The sequence below is a fragment of the Equus caballus genome, chromosome 7 (genome assembly GCF_041296265.1).
Source record: "Equus caballus isolate H_3958 breed thoroughbred chromosome 7, TB-T2T, whole genome shotgun sequence".
Classification (NCBI taxonomy): Eukaryota; Metazoa; Chordata; class Mammalia; order Perissodactyla; family Equidae; genus Equus; species Equus caballus.
In genome coordinates this window covers 94,435,949-94,459,850 of record NC_091690.1, presented here as the reverse complement: position 1 = coordinate 94,459,850, position 23,902 = coordinate 94,435,949, and the positions used below count along the sequence as shown (strand labels likewise).

The following is a 23,902-nucleotide window of genomic DNA, read 5'->3' as shown; positions in this document are numbered from 1 at the left end:
ATCCTAGAACTCAGGCAGCAATCAGCTAGGGCTCAGCTTCACCAGAGTTCGCTCTGTGAAGAACCCAAATGAATTTTCTGTATAATAGTGTACATTACTGACAAAAAAAAAAAGGAGTGAAAGATATTGCTCACGTAAATGTCCAGTTGCTTTCATAAAAAGAGCAAAACTTTTATTCAAGTTCTTAAAGATGTTTGGATAGTCACCAAGAAAAATAAGTTTACTTTTGACAAGTTGAATTGAGAGAGACAAACTATGTACATCTCTATTATTTCTAATGCGTCTTTTCAAATCCTGATACTTTTCTAAATCCTGCCAGAAGGTAAACACTGAGCCCTTAACAAATATGTTCTTATATCAAAAACATTCTAGAAACGAACATTGTCACCTGCTATAAGATGGTCCACACCATACTTTCTCTGAGGATCCTTCTTTGATCTGCTGTACTGGACATAATCATTTGTTTGTCTGTTTTCTTTTAGCCTAATACGTATAATGAATGAGCACGAAGTCAGCTCAATCCTCAGGTCCTTCATTTAGGGTCTCATAGCCTCAGTAAACCACATCCTACAAAGAGATAAATTTTTGTTGTTAGAAATGTGTTTAGCTACAAGTAACAGAATACTTACCTAACAGCTGCTTAAACAAATATAGGTGTATTTTTCTCCAGAAATCTTTGCAATTGTTGATTCAACTCCTCTAATATTTCCAGCAGGAATACAACCTCTTTCATTGTTTCTTCTTCATTATCTGTAGTGAATTGAAGTTTGTCCTCATGTTTGTTATTTCATAGTCCCAAGATGGCTGCTGCAGCTCCATATTTCACATCAGTGTTCAAGCACCAGCTATGGCTCTGCCTCTGATATTATGAGGAAACAAAACTTTTGAAGATTCTAACACCCACCAGCAGATTTGCAGTTAGATATCATTGTTCCTAACGTCAAGCGATGCTGAAAATTAAGGAGCGTGATTGTGGAGATTGGCATAGAACATTTATTTTCTGTCACATAGGGAGTTCATACCAAGGGGGAAGTGGATATTGAGTAGGTTTCCAATGGTATAGACGACAGTACAGGGTTATGTGATGATTATATGAGAATATGTGTAATCATCTGTCACAAACTGAGATTTCAACCAGTATTAGTACAGTAATATCAGCTATAGTACTTTACCTGCCTTAATCTATATTATATTCTGCTTGAAGGTGGGAGCTGTATTTAATTCATATATGTATATTTGAATACTTATGACTATTTAGAACAAGAAAGATGGAAGCAATTTTTTGCAATTATAGCTTTTATATAAAAATAGTTTTTATTTTATTTTTCTGTCTTTTAACATGTAAACTATCACTTTATCGCAATCATCAAGATTTTTTGTAAACTTTATAGTTAGACTGTAACCTTTGAGAAGTTTAGCACCATGGGTATTCTTCTTAACTCTTCAAATTATTGATATTTTGTCTCTTCAAAAAAAAGGCAAAAGACCTGTCCAACTGTAGCCACCGGTCTGGCGGATCTGCTGGATACTTGATATCTTTAAACAAAAATTTGCTTAACTAGATTCTCCAACTTTATATCAGCTTTATCTTTAGGAAGGAAAAATTTTAGTTTCTTCCTGGCCTCATAACGAGTTTATTTGACTTGTTCACTGCTTCAAACAAGTTCCTCCTGTGCACTTTTGTGATCACTGAAAAAAATACATTTTTGTGGCACAGAGGGTGAGGAGTGAATTACAAGTAAAGATTGACATTTTTATGGGATATCTGTCAGGCGACTAAGCTCACTTTAAAAAATATTTAAGAACAAATCAAAGTAGGGGACATTATCAATGTCATAACCTCCTTCAAGCAAATGCAGAGAATGAAAGCGATTCATGAACAGCAAGAATTGGCAAAGACGTCGTCATGATATAGCAACAACAGTAGTCAGAGCCCCTCCAATAATTCTGAGGGCCCTACACATTGCAGCATGCCTACAGAGACCTCTATTTCTCATCAGAAAATTAATCAAAATGCTTAGAAGATTTCTAAAATCTCTTCCCTTTTTGATCTGTGAAATTGATTAATATGTAAACCATATGCACATAGATCTTTGTTCACTTATTATCCGGCAGAGTAGGCACTCAATAAAAAAATATTGAAAGTATTAATAAAATTCAAATGTGGAAAAAATCTAAAACTGGGAGAAAAACTCCCAATTCTAAAGGACTCTGCGACTTATTTTTCAGACCTTGAATTATGCACACTCAGACAATATGCCAAAAGCTTTGAACACTGTATCTCAAGGAATTCCGTCAAACATATCTAGTGATACAACGATCACTACATCCAGTGACCACGTGCGCCATGTTTACTCTTCTCTCAGCTTAGGTAATCACCAGTACTCATTATAAATCTGGTTAAGACTGATATACACAAAAGGCAATTAACGAATGCTAACTAGTGAACTGAGGGCAAAAATTATAAAGGTAGAAACTCAATACAAAGAGGCTCAAGATCTCCACCGTTACAAGAGTGATCATCATTCAGAATAAACATTAAGAGAAGTACATGGGGTTTCAGATAATTACTGAATTAGAGTTTCTCACTCTTGGTTCTGACTACACAGATCATTTAAATTGAACCCCAAACCCCAATTACTCCATTAAACACTTAAAACTTGGGCCAAATCACTGAAAAATGGATGCATGACCTCTGCCTCAACACTATGCTTGAAAACTTTAACGGTGGTTCCAATCAATATCATCAGAAAGTCCAAATCTGGACATCTTTGGCAAGACTTGATTATTAGAGGCCAAGAAAAGCAAAATCCAATAAGCAACCCCACGACCTCATTTCGTCGGAGTATGTTACATATCCCATTCCAGCTCCTTAGGTATTTCTTTCTCCTCAGAAAATTGAAGTGTTTAATCAATCTGCTCTTACAATGCCTTAGTTCCATGATGTTTTATCTGTGAAAAAGAAGAAAACAAAGCTGAGAAAGAAACCCTTAACATCTAGGAGACCATGAGTCTAATTGAACTACAAAGAAGTCCACATTCTTTATAACACTTTTTTTTTTTTTTTTTGGTCTGTGCCAATCTTCCCATATTTTGTGAGTAGGATGCCCGCCACAGCATGGCTTGATGAGCAGTGTGTCAGTCTGTGCCTGGAATCGGAACTGGCTAAATCCCAGGCTGCTGAAGCGTAGCAAACTTAGCCAGTCTACCACCAGGCAGGCTGTTTATTACAACACTTTTTAACAAAAATTTTAACACCAATATTTGTAGACCTCTCAATCTCTAGAAACAAGTTTCAAATGCAATTTACATACAGTTATATCTGACTCCAAAGTAAACACTTTCCATATTTGCTCATTTTAATCTTAATCATTTCTTATCATCAATAATCTGGATAAGCGCCCAGTACACACAGAAGTAATTCATAAGCCCCAAATAGTAAACTAGTGGTACTTAACAAGAAGTGATGAGTCTCCTATGGAAAAAAGTTCCAAATTCTCCACAGACCTTAAAATCCAGTGAATCCGATTTACTGAATTACAGAATCTCATAACTATGAGAGACCTTAGACATTATTTAATCAGCCCACGATGAAATGCTTCAATCCTGCCTTTAACCTCTCTGAGCAAGGCTCCCCCAGCCGCCACGTGAGCACCCAGAATCTATACAAGGGATTAGACGCTCCCAAAAGCACAGATGGAGATGGGCTGTATGGCAAAGTACATATTAAAGGTTAGTGAAGTGTAGTGGGCCTAGGAGGGCGAGAGCAAGAGAAGATTTTAATTAAATTTTGTTCAGAGAAGTAGATTTTGAACTCATGCCACAATAACTGGTTTATCTCTCTTTAAAACAACCTACAAATTCTTTATACTATTTAAGAATGACTTTCAGTTACCAATGTTCATGTGACTATACATAATGCATAAAACATTTCGGATAATTCAATGTGTAGTATAGTATAGCAATAGATCATTTTAGGTACTTGCAGTCGTTCCATATCCATAGAAAAATAAATTCTCAAATTGAAATAAATCCTCAAAAATAGTGGAAAATATGCTATTAAAATTATGATTTTAATAAGAGACTATTTAACACATATTAAAAGAAAACCACTTAGCGGTGCTTCCTGAGCCAAGAAATAATTCAGTCTTCCATAAATATGCTTATACAGATAGGATCCCTCATGTATTTTGAAAATTACACAGAATCACGCAGTTACATTGATCTTAACGTATACCAAACTGCTAATTAAAATAGCTATTATAGAGACTAAAAAGATAAAATATCGTCTTCAGGGACCCTTTTGTTTAAAAGTTCTAGTAGATTTTTTTTCCCACTGATTGGGTCCTGGGTCGTTACTGGATGAGCAATTGTTAGAAAGATTTAAAAGAGGAGAGAGAGAGACAGAAAGAGAGTGTTGCATGCAGTGAGTGCATCTAAAACAAGAGATGTGAGTCCTAGTAAGAGAGGAAGGTGATCACAGGATTAGGAAATACTGAAAGGCCTATTTGTTGGATATGTTCAGAATCTGACATAGGAATCACAGAATAAAAAAACCCAATGCAAATTATAAACAAAAGTAAATTCAACATACAGCCCATTGAAACACATCATAGTGATAATTCAGTAAACACAATGACAAAGAAAAAAATTCTTAAAAGCAATCAGAAAATAAAGGGAGATTACTTTCAAGGGAGCAACGAGTAGAGTCATAGAAGATTTTCCAACATAATTAATGGAGTCCAATAGATAAGACAATTGTATGTTTATAATGAAAGGAAATAACTTCTAACGTAGAATTTGTACTTAGTGTAAATGTCCTTCAAGAACAAAATATATTTTTAGAAAGCCAAAAAATACAGAGATTTTACAATCAGCAAATCTGTACGAAGGGAAATACTAATGAATATTCCTCAAGTGAAGGAATATGATTTCAGATGGAAGCCCAGCGATATAGAAAAGGAAATAACAATGAGAGGCCAAGTATGTGAGGAAATCAAAATGACTGTTGGTTATATACAATAGTAATGGTAATGTCTAGCAGAGTTTAAATAATGTGGGTATAAATTACATGAAAAATTGCATATATTTCAGGAGCTGAATAAATACAGATCCTTTCCTTGTTCAAGAAGAGGGGATAAGTATCACTTAACATGAGAGTTTTGTGAGATTAAGATAGACATCTGAAACTTTAGGTAACCACTAAACAAAATAGTAAATCAGTGTATAGCATTCAAACATAGAGAAAATATAATATTTTAAAAAAGATAGTCAATGAAAAGGATGCAAGTAAAGAGAGAAAGTTAGGACAATAGAAAATATATGGTAAGATGGTAGATTTAAACCCAAATATATCTATGATTAAATTTAGTTAAATCATCTAATGCTCCAATTAAAAATGAAGAGTGTGAGATGTGTTAAAAACACCATGTAAATTAAAAGAGACACAGCCAGCTAAAATACAAGAATAGAGTAAGGCTGAGAGAGGCATGAGGAAAACTTATATACCATACAAATGTGAACCAATATATGTATATATATAAGTTAATAACCAATGATTAATAATTTACATACTATATTAATACAAGACAAAGTCGACCTTCACACAGAAATCATTACAAGAGATAAAGAGAACATTTTATAATATTTAAAATGTTGAGTTCACCAGGAAAATATAAAAAAAATACCAATTCTAAATGAGTATCCCGAAATTTGTAAATCTAAATGGAAGTAGAGTGGCAGGTTTTCATACTCGAGAACAGAAGATTCTGAGTCGTAACTGGATGTCATCCTCACGCTTCTGCAGATACTCTCTTCCTGGCCTTGGCTGATCTCATTTTTTTGTTTGTTTGTTCTTATCTGTGAAATGCCCCTTGTCTCATTAGGATGTCATAATAATGAAATACGACATGTGAAAGCATCTAATACCGCACATGATATAGAATAGAAGTGAACATTTCACAGCATGAAATAGATTTTAAAAACTGAAAACATAAGTCGTGGTTTTGCTGGTTGACACTGGAGAGAGATCAAGAGTGAGACGGCCCGGAGCTGGACTGCTGCCTTGACTTTGCCACTGACTTGCTGGGTTGGAACAAAAAAATACCACCCTGGGACAGCCTAGGTTCCCCATCTTTAAATTGATGCTTAAATATGTGAATCAGTACCTTCTGTCACTGCCTCCTTCATGCTACTTCCAACTGAAAATTCTATAAAGATTAAACGAGGCCATCCTACTGCATAAAGAGACGCTTTGGCTTTATTTCCACCTGTCTTAGGAGAAGTTGTCCTGTTCCCTGCTGCAGCCGATCATTCCCCAGGGGAGGCACTGATGGCTGTACTGTATGAGGCAATCCCACCAAATTGTGGGTGCCTCATGTTGGCCCTTCAAACTCACTGTTTCTTTAGCTGAAATAACTTCCTACTTATGAGCTATTTTATTACCACTAGGATTGACTTTTCTGAGCTGTTTCACTTGACTCTCTACGACAAAGGCAGAAGACAAAACACCTGACAAGACCTCGCTCACTGCAGAATTTTCCCTAGTTTTGGAGGTCTGGATTTCCCCCAATCAATGTCAATTATGTTTGGGTTCTATTTAAGCAGTTTCTTATGCCAATGCTCTTGACAAGATATCTAGAAATTCTTTCAATTTAAGCATAGCTTTGCACATCCAAATCTCAGTGAAGCACACTTCTTTCTCATTTACAGGATTAATATTTCAGACAACTGAAAGAATAGAAAATGGTCAGAATAATTAGAAGATAGAGCTCTCCAACTTCTAATGTTTTGTTTTGTTTGTTTCTTTAAAGTATGTCATCACAGTGCTGCATTACTGAAATAAATTCTAGATAAATTAACATTCTTTGCATGTTGATAAAAAATTCAATTCATGTTAGTATAGTGTGACTATTGCTTCCTTTTAGGAAAATAGTGGACTGGATAAAGATATTCTAGGGAAGAGCCTGGTGGCATAGTGGTTAAATTTGTGCACTCCACTACAGCAGCCTGGAGTTTGCAGGTTCGGGTCCTGGGTGCAGATCTACATACCACTCATCAAGCCACACTGTGGTGGCATCCCATGTATAAAATAGAGGAAACCTGGCACAGATGTTAGCTCGGGGACAGTCTTCCTCAAACAAAAAGGGGAATTTGGCAACAGATGTTAGCTCAGGGCCAATCTTACTCACCAAAAAAAAAAGAAAAAAAGGAAAAAGATATTCTATTCCATAAATTCTAGTCCTTGTACAAAAAGGACATATATACTAGTTTTAATTATTTTTAAATGAAGATTCTGAATAAGCTTTTTAAATGTTAAAAGCAGTAACATAAATCAATTAATGCATCTGTGCGCATGCGATCTTTTGTTGGAATCCTACGTCAAAGTCATTCATAGCTAGAGCAGGCAAAGCTGATTAATTACTGAGTCCAGGAGGCCACAGGGCATTGAGGTGACAGTCAGACCCTGGGATATTTTGGAATAGCTTCAATAATATAATGAATAAAATTTGCATTTTTTTTCTGTAACTTCTTAATAAAATTACAAAGAAATTAGCCTCTAGTATTCTCAAACATATGAGGGCAAACTCAGTTTTAATTAGAAAAGCCAGAAAATACTTTCAAAATCCTTCACAGCCACACTAAAAAATACAGCATTTTCTTCATTCTTTAAAAAATAGCGATCATTCTCAGGGGTAAAAATAATATCCATGTAGTAAACATCTGTATTGGACTTCCCAGAAGGAGGCGTGCTCATCTTTCATTCTTACATTTGCCTCATCTGATTTCATCCTTGACTCCATATTCGCATGGAGTATTAATAAGCATACTATTAAATGATTTGAACATTATAGAACAATTGTACAACTGTTTAAATTATCTAGTCGATTCTGAAGTAGTTAGATATCAAGGATCATGAAAAAATAAGTATGCTTACAGCATACGTGGCACTGAGTCAAACCTCTTAGCTGCATGTTGCTTTGGCAATTGGATAAAAATCATGTATTCTCTCTTGTGTCTCCCTGGGAAAAAAAAATAAGCATGCAGTACACACACACACTACCAAAGAAACCGCTGCATACACCGTTTGCATGAAATATCTTGAGATTTCCTGACCCCTTAGGATCCAACCATGGTCCCAAGTTTAACAACCTCTGATATAGGGAGACATTTATGTTTCTATTTTCTTTAGCAGAAGGCTAGATATCTGGTTTATTAAGAAGAAATACAATCTGTTGCGAGTTGTGTTCTCCAGAAGCTAATAATGAGATGGAGATTGAGTATAAGATGCTTATTAGGTGCTTATTCCACAAAGAATATGGAAACAGGATCAAACAGAAGTTTAGCTGTGATGCAGACTCAATCAAGCCTCGGCCGACCAAGAAAGCATCTCTAGAGGGAATATTGCCTGTAAGGGTTGTCCTGAGACAGGCTAAAATGGCTGGGACTTATGCCTTCTCTCTCAATTACTATATACAAGTTGTCCTGAGAAGGGCCTGATATCAAGTGATGTGACTCTCTGGTAGAGAACAGCCATGAGGAGCTGACACCCAGATACTGTGTGTTTACTACACTCACCACTGCGGGACAACAACTCCTTTCTTGAAGAGGGATATGGTCAGTCTACTCTTGTGCCACTGAGATCCACTTGTCTCCGTGCATTTGAACAGCTGACCCTCCAGGATCCTGGTGGGCCTCTCTTCTTGAGGGAAAACATAGAAGAGAAGAGTACTGAGATAGCTGTGACTAGAGTTGTTCTCATTGCTTCAATTGACGCTCAGCGTTTCCCTCCTCTACTCTCAATTCTAGATCATTCTCACAGTTAGCTGCCACCTTTTAAGTTCCTTACTCTGAGGAGTCTAAAACCTTGTCCATCATGTCCTTCCTAGCCTGGGGTGGCTGCACTTGTTCACTCACAGTCAAAATTAGACATAAGGGTACAAGAGGCAGTCAAGTGAATTGGCTGAGCCCCACATGCTTCCCTCTACGGTGAAATTGTAGTCCTGCTTTTCCCTGATTATCTGGATCAATTACTCTTGCTAAGAAATGTTTCTTCTTCTTGCCTGCTAGTTGTTTGATACAAAATGCCCAGGTGATGATCATAGCTATAATTCAAGGTAACACTTATTATAGCCTTTAGAAAAAGTTCTCCCATTAGGGAATGGAACTTCTAGCATTACGGAAACCAGGGTTGCAGGGATGGGAAGCACAATGTTCTCAAAGGGCTCGTTGAGAATTATGAAATGTGAGGCACTGCTTGTTACACCTCTTGGTTCCAGGATCCATATATTCTCCCTGTTGGGAAAACAGTGACATATAAAGGGCTTTGGTTTAATTTACATATGCATCCTGTGCAGTGTTAACAAATCCTCATAGAGTGCTGCCTCTGAGCTGTTGGTTCAGCTATGGCTTCAACAGGTTATTGCAATGTTCCATGATGCCAGCTGATTTTGGGTGATGCAGTGTCTGATGTGATGTGACCAATGCATCCCATGAGCATGGGCTCTCTCACGTATCTTCTTTGCTTCAAAGTGCCTACCTGATCTGAAGCAATATTATATGAGATCTCATGCTAGTGGAGCAAATACTCAAACCCTCAGATATCAGCGCTGCCTAAAAGTCCATGACCTTGAGGACCTTGAAGGTATTATGCTAAGTGGAGTAAGTCAGATGGAGAAAGCCAAATGCCACTTGATTTCACTCATATGTGTGTGGAAGATTAAGAAAACAAGAACAAACAAGCACATAGATAAAAAGAATAGATTGGTGGTTACCAGAGGAGAAGGGGATGCAAGGAGGGCAAAAAAAGAAAAGAAAAAAAAAAACTCATGGGCAATGTATCTACTTCTGGGAGAAAAAATATCTCTGGCTCTTCCAGAGCTTGTAGGGGACCTATGTAATCAACTTGACACATCAAGGAAAAGTTCCATATCAGAGGTTCAACACTGGCTTCTGTGACTGGTAGGTTGGACATTTGACAGCATCAGTAACTAAACTAGCCTTGGTAATAGCGGTCCATGATGTTAGGCAAATGGATAGTTTCCACCTCTACCATTTTGTTCAACTGGTTCATTTTCCCATTGTGCTGTCACTGGACTGGCCACTCATAGTGTGACTAATGTCACCCAGTCAGATGACTGTGTCTACTGGGATATTTAGTGCCTCTTTCATGGTAATGTTCTCCAAAGGACACTTTGTATGATACAAAGATCTTTATGCTTTATGCTCATGTCCATAGTTTGTCTACATGCCAATTTCCTACACCTCCTTGTCCATCACCTTCGAGTACTTTTGCTTAACCCCCTGACCAGCCAGGCAAGCTATTTGCCAAGCCCATGAGTGGGCATGTACTTTAAACTTGAGCCAGTTCTCTTTCCACATGAGGTAGACAGATAGATGTGTTTATATTGGAAAGATTTCCATCGCCACTCTCTTTCAAGGCCACTCTTATTGTAGATATATATTTTTCAGTTGCACCCATATGTGGAGAGTTGACTTATTTGTAATATAAGCTCAGGCTTTTCTTCTTCCAGGTGGATAGATACATGGGATTTCCCAGAACTTGTAGGCACATGTTGATGAAGGGCAGTGGCAAAAGAATATGAGTCCCATGGGCATCTAGACTACTTGCTCACATAGTTTGCTGGAACCCTCTGGTCCTAGTGATGCTCAGTCTCAGATGTATCTATCTTACAGTGATTTGTTGCCCAGATACAAAATCTTGTGATTTGGTGGGTCTAAGAGAATGCAGTTCATGATGGATAGTTCTGGACACATGGCCACTTGGTGTCCCAAGATCTGGAGTTATGTCTCTACAGGGACTTTATAGCATGTCAGGAATTGTTTCTCATGAAGTGCGTAATTCTTTGCATATGTAATCTGTTGAATCCTGTGACATCTGCAGATTGTCCGACGTCGTTGGCAGGGCTGCTTTCACCACATCCTGGACACAGCAGATCATTGTCCTACTCCGCAGCCTTTTATTTCACACAGCATACAGGCCAGAAGCGTATCTCAGGATGTGGAATGTGTTTCCCACGGAACCTGAAGAAACCCATGGAGCACTGTGTTTCCTTCTTTGGAGTAGAAGGTACAAAATGAAATAATAGAAATAATACTTAAATGTCTCATTTGTATGGGATATCCTGACACACATCTGACCTCTGGGCTCCTAAAAATATTAGTAGGGTTTATCTCCTGCCCTGTAAGTACTTGAGTCTTAACAAGCCCTTCAGCTTGTTAGTCATATTCTGCTCATCTGGCCAGATGAATATAATGTTATTGATGTAATGAAGTGATGTGATGTGTGGCGGAATATCCAAACTTTCCAGACCTTTCAATGTATCTTGTGAGAGAGGGTAGGAGAATCATTACAGTGAAGAGGAAAACGAAATGCTTATTGTTGTCCTTTCCATAAGAAAGTACCCGCATTCTGTTTCTCATTATAGATATGGTTAGAACAAAAATGAATTTGCCATAACACTGACTATATACTGTACACTTGAAGTCATATTAATCTGTCCTAGCATAGATACCATATCATGTAAGGCTGCTGCAATCAGGGCTACTATTTGAATGAACTTGAAGCAACCTACCTTCATCTTCCAGTATTACTCTAGATTCTGTAGGAAACCATCTGTTAACTTAAGTGAACATACGATATGATGGGGGCCACCACACTTGAACCTTTTATATCTTTGAGTAGTACTAATCTCTTTCATGCTTCCAGAGATACACTATTGCATTTGATTTCCTATCTTAGTTGCCACGGGGGAGGGTAATTTCAGAGCCCTTCTCCTTGGAGGCTACAAGGTTCAAATCCAATTGTTAAAACTCAGTAGTGGTTTAACCGAGTTTTTACAATTGGATCTCAAACTTGAGCCACCTGCCACCAGCAGTGTATTCCTCACTGCCAAGCTAGACATTAGTGAGTCAACTCACAAATTTCACCTTATCATATGCTGACTTAGAATGCTCTGTATTACTAACTTTCTTAGGATTGGGCTGGGAAAGGAATGTAAGCTTTTTGTTAAGGATCCACATCTGGGGATGGAAGGAGGAGGAAGTCACAAAATGACCAGGCATCCTCATTACCACATCTTGATCAACAAATGTGTGCTGCCCTGGGAAGGGCATGGCCTCAGGCAACGTGGCTGTCTGCAGCTGAGGCCAACCTTGAAAGCGCCTACAGCTGATCTTCCTTGAAAGTGGATATGGGTGGGATATCTCCGTATCTGCCCAGATCACAATGGTTTATTTTAAATGGAAGGATTTTAAGACCAAATAACACCTTGAGTATTATTGAAATTAATGTCTGGGCAATTTGGACATATGTCCAGTTTAATATCTTATTGAAATGGCTCTAAATTCATGAGAAAAATCATGAAGTAACTTTGCAGATATTGCAGCAGCTGCTGGGAACACAGTCTTGAAATAACAGACCTTGTCTTTCTTTCCATGAATTTTGATTTCTCATGGTAGTGGGAGGAAAGGTATGTTAAAAAGAAAATCAAATAGGTGGATAAGTGAGACATAGTTAGATGATTATAATTGCTATAAACAAAATAGAGGAATATGAAATGACTTTGAGGGGTCTTACTAGATCAAGTGATCAAGAAGATATCTTTTGGATGAGGAAACGTCAGCCATGCAAAATTTGAGCAAAAAGCTGTTCCAGGCAGAAGAAACAGCAGATACAAAGGCCCTAAGGTGTGATAAGTTTGGAACATTTAATAAAGAAGGCAATGTGACAGGGTATAGTGACCATGGTAGTACATGACCCAAAGTGAACTTAGAGATAGAAGTGCCCACCAGATCATAGAGAGTGTCATATGCCATGAAAAAGTAGTTACTGTCCTGGAAATTTGGACCACGTAAATAAAAGAATGGATCCCCTTGCAGTGAGAGCAGCACAAAAGTGAAGATAAGAAACAGCAAACTGGAATAGGTAGAAGGATCTAGTCAGCACAGGAAGGTGAATGAGTAAACAACATTGAGAATAAACGACTCAAGGAAAGAGAAGGCGTGTGGCCCGCAAAAGAGACAGAGTTAGGAGAGAGTCCTTACGTCTACCCTATGTCCTCCAGTATTTGGAGTTCTAACCCCAATTTTCATGTGTTTTCAGTGCAGATGAATATGTAGAGAAGCACAGGTCAAATCCAGGAGGGAGAATTCCAACATTTAGAGGGCTGGTGCAAAAGAGGAGGCATCAGAAAGAAAGACTGAAAATAAAAAGAGTCAGAAAGATAGGAATAAAACTGGGAGAATGTGTTATCATAGAAGCCAAGAGAAAAAACAATGTCCTGGAAATGAAAAAGACCTAAATTAAAAGTATAAATCCTTAAAGCATCCAGCAAGAAGGGAAAAAAAGTCTAAAGTCCCCAGAGGGTGGGGGGCTTCTGTAGAAGATGAGATAAGAATTTGATGAAAGATACTCAAGGAGGGACTTTATACCATAGCAGGAAAGCTGAACAGCTTCAGCATCCAACTAGCAAGAAGGGACCATGGATTATTAAAACGCAATGAAAAGAACTTTTATATACATCCAAAATTAATCTAATGTCTGGTATGTGAGTGGAGTCGGTGGAAAAGAGAATATCAAATATTTAATGGTCATGAAGTCTACGCCAGGTATTTTTCATAGTCTAGGGAGTAAGAGCACAGAATCCATAACCAGACTGGCCGCACTCAAAGCCACTTCTATCAATCACCAGTTTGTGATCTTGAGCAGTTTGAATATTCTCTCAATTCTCTTACTACAAATTGAAGATAAGACCAATATTTACCTCATAGGGTTATTGTGAGGTTTATATATGCTCCATAAATACTTTGTATATGTTATTATTACGATGGTATTTAGTCTCTACAGTAACCCTCTTGGATGAGTAGCATCTCTATTTTAATGATGAGGGAAGGAGGCTCGGGAAAGTGACTTTGAAAGATCTACCACTGGTATATGAAAGACAAAAGATTCAGATCTGTGTCTTCTTATTACAAAACTCAAGTCTTCCCATTCTGATTTGCAGTCTAAGAAGAAGGACATCATTTCTCCAAGCCATACTGGCACTTGAGGTGGATATAATATCAATGAGACTTAGATGTTAACACATTTTTCATCTAAGGAAAGCTACCAAGAATTTCTATAGAAAACAGTTCCAAATACAGTCAAATGAAAAGTTGTGTTTTCTAAGCAACTACTATGCACCCAGTTGTATTGGAGCCTGGGTGAAAATGATAGAAGGCAATAACTAAAAAACAAACTGGTCCTCTTTGATTAAATTTCAAAGCAAAACTGAAGTGTGGAGGAGAGTTGTTCATTTCCGATGACACCATTATGATAAACTCATTGTAATTCATAGTCAGTCCCACAGTCCTTCAAAGTTTGGAAATAAAACTTTTGTGGCACCTCAAGAATAGTTCTGGTTCTCAGGGGCTACCTGGAAGTGATCAAGAGCTGGAACGCATACAAAGCGTCCCTGGTCCTCAAGGAAAACATTTCTAAAACCTTAAGTGTATTTACACCAAACTTCTGCTTAGCAGTAGAACAAAACTAAGGGGGAGAAAATGCTAGTGTTATGAATTTTATATTTTATATTGTCCTCCAGGAACGCTCATTCTTTAAAAGCAAGAAGCTATTTTCAAGCTTTACTAAATAATTGGATAACCAAATAGAATGTCCATGTTTTTGTCTTGTGTTTGTGTTTTATATATCAGGAGATTTTAAGAAAAACCCTCTTGTGATGAGGCAGCTCAGGCATAAGCAAATAAATAGAACCTTCTTGTGTTTCCGTCTCAGACACTGAAAACTGGGAGCAATGCATGGGCTGACTCTGAATCGCAAGTGTCCTCACCTGCACGAGAGGGACCACGCGCCTGGACTGGCTCCCTTTCAGGACAGCTGGAAGATCTTTTGGGCGGAATTGCCTTTAGAAAGTCAACAACATATGAAACCCAGATAATTATTAGGAAACTGCATAGGAGATGACACCTTCGTGAAAAGAGGAATGTAAGAAATCACACTCCTCTGATGACGTTTGGTTGAGAATTAAGCACAGAGGGAAGCCAAAGCAAAAAAGAAAATAAACAAAAGCATTTATTAGCCATTGAATTTTTCACAAAATATTAATGATCCTTTTTTCTAAATGCAAGAGCCACTGGAGAAATTTTGACATTACTTAAAAAATAACAGCCTGACATCAAAGCCTCCCTGGGTGACTGGCTGTTTCCGGCAGGACAGCAAAATGTCGGAGACACGGCCATACATTCATGCTTCATCGATCGTTATTAAAATCAAACACACACACACAGACACATAATCACTTGTTATTTTCATCGCAGCCACAAGAATCAAAGAGCTATTCAAGCCTGAATATTTTCATGTTGGGGTACGGTGTGGGAAGAGAAAGTGGCTCATAAAGGACTGTGCTAAATACGGTGCAAAATCCTGTGCACCTCAAATATGTTGCCTTACTTTTCATATGTAAAAATATAAGTTCTATAGAGAGTGAGCTGTGGTCAGGCTGATTTCTTCTAAAACACGAGATGTAATTAAACATGACATTCATTGAATTTGTAGTAGAGAGAAATCCAAAAATTCAAGGCCCAGCTGTGAAAAAGCATACTTTTATCTTGAAACGTTTCTCAACTGTTTTCAGATCTTAACTAAATAGTAATTTCCTAGAGAGACCAGATTTCTATCAGTGGCCTGAAAGAAAGAAAAAATCATGAGGTATATAAATATCAAAAGTCTTAAAGTCTGCTTTTATATTGTACCTAAATAATTATTCTCAGGACTTTAAAAATTTTAAGTAGATTACATAACATGAACCTATTTTTCAAATAATTTTCCTATTTCATTGGCTCTATTGAGAAATAGAATAAAGACAAGTTATATATATTTTTAAATTCTTTTTTGAGTGACTGCTTTCATTTACTTCTAACGTTCATGGATCTGGCTAAATTAAGTATCCTCTTTGTGCATCTCCAAGGAAATCAATCAATAAGAACATTTTCCAAGATAAAACACATTCTTCAAAATACTCTGTTCAAGTTGACTGTTAGCCAAATTTAGGTCACGATGGAAATAACTTTAATTTTAGAATTTTTCTACTATTTTATAGGGTGAAAATGCACCAATATATCAGATTTATCTGACATCCTTAAGAAATAAGTCACTACCATCTAAAGCAGGTAATATCAATTTCTTTTCTCCTCTGACTTTGCATATAATAGATGACAGTGTGCTGTATTTGTTGAGTGCAATGATGAACTCTCAGTGGCTTTAAAGATGTTTTTCATTTAATATATGACAGAGGATTTTATCCAGTGACATCTGGATGAGTAGTGTGTCAGTTAACAGGAAAAGTAAGTTAAATCAGAGAATCGTGATCAGATTCAGATCAGATCAGAACAAATTGAGGGGAAATTAAGAAAATCTCACTTACAATACCAACAAAAAACATAAAGTACTTAGCAAAAAAACTTTAAAAACTTTTGTAGGGTAATAGTGTTGCTTGTTGGTTTCTTTGTTTTTCACTCTGATAAGGCCCATCCCATGCAAGATCCCTGACGCTTATTCTGAATTTACACAGTTTTCATCGCCTTTGAGTTCTCTCCATTTGAGCTTCTCTCCCACCACTGTGCTCCCCCTCATCAGTGAAGTTAATAGTGATGATTTGTTCTCCCTTTGTTCATGATTCAACAAAGAGCAAAATAAATACTTGGCATAGCTGGCATAGCTAAGATGAGCATTTTGAAGAAAACATAAAAATTTACTACAAGATTAGTAAACAAAGAAATTAAAAATTTATCAATAATTTTGGCTTACTATGTATAGAAAGTTTTAGCACTACTGTGGTTAACTCTTTTGTTTTTAGTGTTTGCAAGCCCCTAAATGTACAAACATCTTCTTGAATATAAATATATCTATACAAATGGTTTTTCAAATATTCCCGTTGCAAGTATAAAGTAGTCATTTTTTTTCGGTTTAATTTCTTTTCCTTCCTTCTTTCCTTCCTTCCTTCCAGACATTCATCATTACCTGTTGTTAACATCTGATGTCTCTCCTTTGGATGGATTGCTGTACAAAAATATTTTCTCACACTTAAGCACTATTTTTACTAACCTTCCCAGGAAAGTAAGACATCCTTTTTACCTTGGAGATGAATGCCAGCAATATGATTAAAACAATAACCATTGAACATTCTAGAAGGGTCAACCTTCAGTTAGTTCTAAAGGAGGGGTGCACAGTTTTGGGCTGCCATTTTAGTCTGGAATTAGCAGAGGAAAAAATTAATGCACATGGCCATCAATTATGCATGGTACACAGAAGATCCAATTTGGAGACAAGATACCTGAGAAAAGATTGCCCTTTTTTTCCAGCTATATTTTCTAGATCTGAGTTCACATATAGAGTAGCTTTTTTTGGTTTTTTTCTTTCAGTACATGACAGGCAAAGTGTCTGGAGGAAAACCACTGAGTATACGGGGGAAACTAATAAGCACAAGTACGATCAAAAGCTGTGGCACTCGTGTCTGCAGACTCTTCCGAGGGCAGAGCTGGCATTGTTTCTCATCACCTCCAGATCATTAATTTATGATCCAAGAGGAACAGTAAAAATATGACTTTCAGCAAAAGCAGGCAGAGGGAAGAAATTGAACAGAAATTATTTATGTTAGAATAATTCTAACATATTTTATAACTATTGGAAATGGTGCAGTTAAAGAGTAACAAGAAAAAGAATATTACAGTTTTATCTATTAACCGTCACAATTTTTCTATACTGGGAGCTGTTGAGTGTAGGGCATCCAGCCCATTGCCAGAGAGGTATGTTCTAAATCAGAAGAGGAGCTGCAGTCAGGGTCTGCCAGGGGCTAGGAACTCTATTGTTGCGTCGAATTCTCACGAACACCCTGTGGCGTACTGCTTTTCCTCAGTCTGCAAGTGAACAAACGGAAGTTCAGATGGAGTCAGAAAGGAAAAATTAGTTGTGCATTTATTCATTCAGCATATAATTTTGAGTGCTCACAGAGTGCCATGCATCAGTCTAGTTTCTGGGATAAAATTGTGAACAAAATACTCAAGCACACTTTTGAAGGCATATGTGTGGTGGGGGTGACATACAATAAATTAAGTAAAATTTAGTATTTAGGTCATGTTAAAAGCTATGAAAAAGTAAATGCACAAGAAAATCGAGTCAGGAAGTGCCATGGTGGTTAGTGTGGACATCATTTGTAAGATGGCTTTTGAGTTAGGGATGAAGGAGATGTGAGAGAAAGTGTCATAGGAGATAAGGTTGAAAGCTCTGGAGTCAGTTTATGCAGTATCTTTTAGGCCATTAGGCCATTATAATGGTTTTATTCCCCAATTAAAATTAATTATTTGATTATTGAGGAGAATGAAAATCATAATTTTTCAATAGAAGCTATTTTATTCTGGCCAGCAAACAAAAAAAATTGATAGGTAGGTAGATAGATGGACAGACAGACAGACAGATAGACAGACAGAGACAGTGACATGAGAAAGTACATGACAACCTTAACATCTTAGCTGTTAGCAGAAAATGACAGCAGAAAATTCTACCCATTTTCAGAAAGCTTTAAATCAAAGAAATAGCAAACTCATAACGTGGAAAAATTGTGACTCAGTCTAACATGGCAAATTTATAGAAAAATTGCTTCTGATAAGAATGCAGAAGATTGTGTGTAGAAATGCATGGTCAACTTCTTTTAGTTCCATTTTGTGTTCAACTTAACGTACATTGGATAAAAAAATGTGTACAAAATAAGGACATGGGTACCACTACTGTTGACTCACAGGACAATGCAATGTCCCCCCTCTCCCAAGTAAGGAAGGCCAATATAATCTTTAGGCTACATTAATGAAGAAAGAAGGTGCAGAATGTAGGAGACAGCTTTCACTCAGCTCTGCATTGATCACTGGAGTACTGCATTTTAAAATGAGAATTCACACCTTGATTCCAAATCATCAAGGTGGAGTTCATATAGAGAATCTAACATAACTGGGGAAATAACTACTCTGTAAAGTGAGGACTAACTAACGGAACTGGAGAAGAGTAAGGAAATAGAACAAGTGACATTTAAGTATCTACAAGGCTGTTCTGAAAGAGAAATACACCTTATTTTGATTGGCCCTACAAGAATTTGGATTCATCGGATTTCAGTAACAGTGAAACAGCTTTTTGCCTTAGTATAAGAAAGAGCTTCATAATCATTCGAGTTCTCAGACAATGAAGTAGGCACCCAAAGTATCGATTACCCAATAACTGAAGATGTTGAATTTGGATAAGCATTTGGAAGAGGTACTGTTAAGCAGGGTTTCTCAGACTAATGTACACATTCATCACCTGGGCTCTTGTTTCAATGATGATTCTGGCAAAGTATGTGAGAGTAGGGGTATGATTTTACATTCCTAACAAGCTTCCTAGATGATGCTCATGCTTCCGGTCCATTCCTCCCACTTCGAGCAGCAAACTTACAGAGCAATTAAATGCACTTCTTTATAGCTTGCAATAGGTGATCTAAATTTTCTTTCAGTCCTGAGACTTTATTAGACACTGCTGAGCTGCTGTCTGCTTAGGAATTATCTCTTTCACCCCAACAAAAGAGGAAAATTTTTTGACAAGTCAGCCGGGGAAAGTGAATTGCTTTGTTTAAAGAGGAGGAAATCCCAAACACAGCATGTATTAACACGCATGTTACACAATTTCTCTCTCCTATAGGGAGGTTTATGACAAAAAAAAAGATAAGGTTAATATAGGCCTTTTTCCTGCAGCCTTTTAGGGGTATGTTTTCATTTTGCGTTAGTCTCCATTGTCTTCCTTAATATCATTGGAAGCAAAACCTTCTACTGAGATATTTGCATTAGAGACATGCTGAACTGCTTTATGGATTTCAGCAAATTGCATGTGGCAGCCGAAATGCTCAAATATTTTTAACATTCAACGTCTTCAGTTGGGACTTTTTTTCCTTTTATGGCCCAGCTATAATAAAGACCAGTGAAAGCTTTGGCCACGTGGCTACACATGGCAGCTGACTTGGACAAATCTTCTGCACAAGACTGTCTGAACATAATATCTCCCTTTAAACATGAAAGCTTCTGAACATTATTTGGTTTGACCATAATTAATTCTTTCAGTTCCCTCAAGGAGGTGTGTGTTTTTCTTCTACATGAGTGATTTTGGTTGTTTATTCTACCTTCACATAAGGAACATGAAGGACTAAAAGAGTAAACACTTTAAAATAGCTTTCAAAACTTGTCATAGAATAGACATAACAACCAATTATTCTTCCTTTCTCCATTCTAAGCCTTCCGATAACAGTGGGGAAAAAGTTGTTATTTCTATGGTGCAATTTTCAACTATGAACGCTAGTATGTAAGCCAAGAATTCCAGTTACCTTCAAAGAAAAAATCCGTACCATCATTTCTAGAAAGCTAAGAGAAGAAATTTTTTTAAAAATCCAAGAAAAGTTTTAATTCTGACAGAGGTTTCCAGAATATCTACTAATTAGTAATAAAAAGATAAAGTACATTAATTGGTTTCCACTCAAGTACACACAAATCATGATAAATTGGAGCAAGGAACTAAGATTCAGGCTTTATTGTTAGGCTAATGGAAACCGTTCTGTTGTCTTCAGAATGATAAAAAGGATATTTGACTTGGGAGAATTTAGGTGACAGCTAAACTTGATTCACTCTGTTGGTGGAAAATGAAACCATATTTCCTCTGGGTTCAGATGTCAATCAATGAAAACACAATCCTGGTAAATAAACAGGGTTGAGTTATGTCATCTATCTTTTTGCCTGCTTCAGAAGGAGACTGTCACAAAACCATTGCAGAAAATCAATTGAGGAGCAGGCCTGTGAATCAGAAGCACACAGCGGTCTCAAAAACAGATTCTGAATCAAAAGAAATTTAAGCGTTTAAGGCTGGGAAAATATTTCTCACAGAAACAAGTGGGAAAAAAGTAGATATTTTGAAAAATGAATAAGACTATCTTGCCCCTATAAATTATATATATAAATTTACATATTAAAATATTATGTATTTGTATATTATATGTTATGTATAATATATAATCTACATATTTATACACATATATATGTATACACACCCATATGTGTATATATACACATATACCTACATATAAGCACATATGAGTGGTGTGTTTCTATGCATATGTATACATGTGCATATGTGTGTATACACTTATACATGTATGTATATATATATCACTATGTGTGCATAAGTACACATATTTACATACATATGGGTGTATGTGGCTGTATATGATGATAGCAGGAGTTTTAATTTGAAAATTTTAACCAAAAAATTCAAAAAGCAGAATGTGTAGATCAAGCAAATGTCAGTACTAGATGCCACCAGAATTATTCAGAGGCAACACAACCCTTCTTTTAAACTATTTGTGCTGGGATCAAAGATAACAATGGCACACTTAAACATCAGTTCTATTCTACGGAGTCTTCACTTTATGAAAAAATATTTCTATATATATTATCTAGAAAATGTTTTCATTTCAGCACGAACTTGTAATTAATTCCCTTGACTGAAGATAGCATCCATTGTACAACGTGCCTAATCTCTACATCTGTTGCTTAAGACCAGCTAAAGAAGAAAGACTATTATTAAAAGAGTGACACCCAGGAGGCAGAATGGCTTGCTTGGAACTATCCCTAACACTCAATGCTAACAGCAAACCCTTCTCTGACCCAGCCCCTGGGGATAGCTACATGTCACTTGATTCAGCATTGGGACCAGAAACAAGGTGAAGAGCTTCTGAAACATGAATTTTAGAACTTGCCACAGGACAAAACATAGAGCTGATTCCAATTTCATGTGACTTTTTCCTGCTAGTTTTTATTCTCTTAAAAGTTACAGAGTTGTCACAAAAGAGTCTAATGCGGTCAGAGTACATGGTTTGTTGACTGAATAGGCTTTTGCGATTTTTATGCTGTCAGAACCATTTATTTTTCCTTTATGAGGTTTGTATTTCTTTTCAGAATATCCTCTTTGCCTCAAGACTATACTGTTATATTCATTATTTTCTAACAATATTTTAACTTTGGATATTTGATTAATGCATTGTTTGCATTTTTTATATATATAAGATAACTTAATCCTAAATACTTTTAATGTAATTATCATTTTATTGCATTTAATTCTCATTCATTATTCTCAGGGACAGAGTTTAGGCCCCTTTTCCTGTCGTCTCTCATTTTTAATTCTTATGATGTTTTAGACATTTGGATTTAGTGTTTAGATTACCTTCATGTTGTTAAAAGATGTATATTTTAGAATCTCTAGCTTTGGGTGGTGTTGTTTTATTTGCTTGTTTTTTGCTATCCAGCATCCGTTTCATCTCTCTCTGGCAAGAACATCTTCAGCACATTGTGTTTCTTCTACGTATCCTCCTTCATGTCCCTAAGCCACTATTGCATTCAGTTGAATCGCCTGTCTCAATGTCGCCAGCTATTCCTTCGCTTAGAAAAAGATGGGTCATAGTTCACACAATCAGAATCTTCAGCCTACAAATGTGAACTTTCAGGGGTGAAATTAGATTGAAAACTAAGGAATCAGATCCACTCCACTCATTGCACCTTGAAGATGCTGTCATTATTATGTCTGTCTATATTTGTGAACCTGTTCTGATGTTGTATCTTTCTGATGGCAGGATCTTCAGGTTTTCGTTTTTTGATTGCTGTGCTAGCTTCATTTCATTTCTTTTCAAGAATTACTCTCAGCACTCCTTTTATCCCAGATAAATTAGAGACCTTTTTTTTTTTTTGCTTGCAACCAAATAATTCTCATAGGCATGTAAGGTATGTAAGCTTTTTGTGGATTGGTGATCATGTCCTTAGTTCTGTTTTGGCTGTGATTTTTTTCATAATAAGTATGACTGAGATTCCTATTCATCCCCTAACAAGAATTTACACTTTCTTTTTCAGTAATAGAAACCTGGATGTTTAACTAGTCCTATGGCCTCACATGTAGTCATATGACTAAGTTCTAGTCAACAGACTGAAAGTATCACTAAGATGTGCAACTATAGAGGAATGTCCCTAAAGAAAAGATATTATGGGCAAGATTGCATCTCCCCTAAATTCACATGTTGGTCTTTACCCCTAGTATCTCAGAATGTAACCATATTTGAAAGTAAGGTTATTAGAGAGGTGATTAAGATAAAATGAGGTCTGTAGGGTGGGCCTTAACTCAATATGACCAGTGTCCTTCTAAGAAGAGGAGATTAGAATGCATACGTGCATGGAGCAAAAGCCATCTGTGGAAAAAGGAAGAAGACGGCCAGCTACAAGCCAAGGAGAGAGACCTCAGAATAAAATCATCATGCCAACACCTTGATCTTGGACTCCTAGCCTCCACAACTGTGAGAAAATACATTTCTGTTGTTTAAGCCACCGAGTCTGTGGTACTTTTTTCTGATAGCCCCAGCACATTAACATAGAAGGATGTGTCCTTCTTCGTGACTTTTTCATTCCTATTTACCGGAACTTGAAAGAGATGGCTAGAGCTGGGACAGCCCTCTTGAACCCAAAGGTGGTAGCTGCATAAACAGGATGTATGAGGAAGAAGAGTGATGGCAAATTCACCATGACAGACCTACGTTTATCTGTAACCTTTTTTCGTAATAGTGAAATAAAATTACACATGGTTGGAAGTACTGTTATTTTATATTTCTACCTACTGTTTGTGATCGCCTTAACCTAATGTTAAATTGAAACAAATGTAAATAAAAATGTAAGTATTCATTTCTTCATCTCTAATAGGGAGATAACATCAATGATGAAGAACAATTGTTAACTTTCTCTATGATATGCCTTGCCCAGAACAGGGGCACAAACACCACTC

At 36.9% G+C, this 23,902-nt stretch overlaps 1 long non-coding RNA gene across 2 annotated transcripts in view; it reads right to left on the bottom strand.

Moving 5' to 3' along the window:
• The window catches only part of LOC111774383 (uncharacterized), a 28,671-nt gene extending 11,495 nt beyond the window's left edge, over positions 1-17,176 (bottom strand). The window contains exons 1-3 of one of the 2 annotated variants that reach the window (XR_002809393.2): positions 17,123-17,176; positions 2,832-2,952; positions 389-567 (exon numbers count right to left, since the gene is read on the bottom strand). This is a non-coding gene — a long non-coding RNA (uncharacterized lncRNA). Of the gene's footprint in view, positions 1-388; positions 568-2,831; positions 2,953-17,038 lie in introns of both variants that reach the window. The other variant, XR_002809389.2, reaches the window with a different exon arrangement.
• Between the last annotated feature and the right edge of the window lie 6,726 nt (positions 17,177-23,902).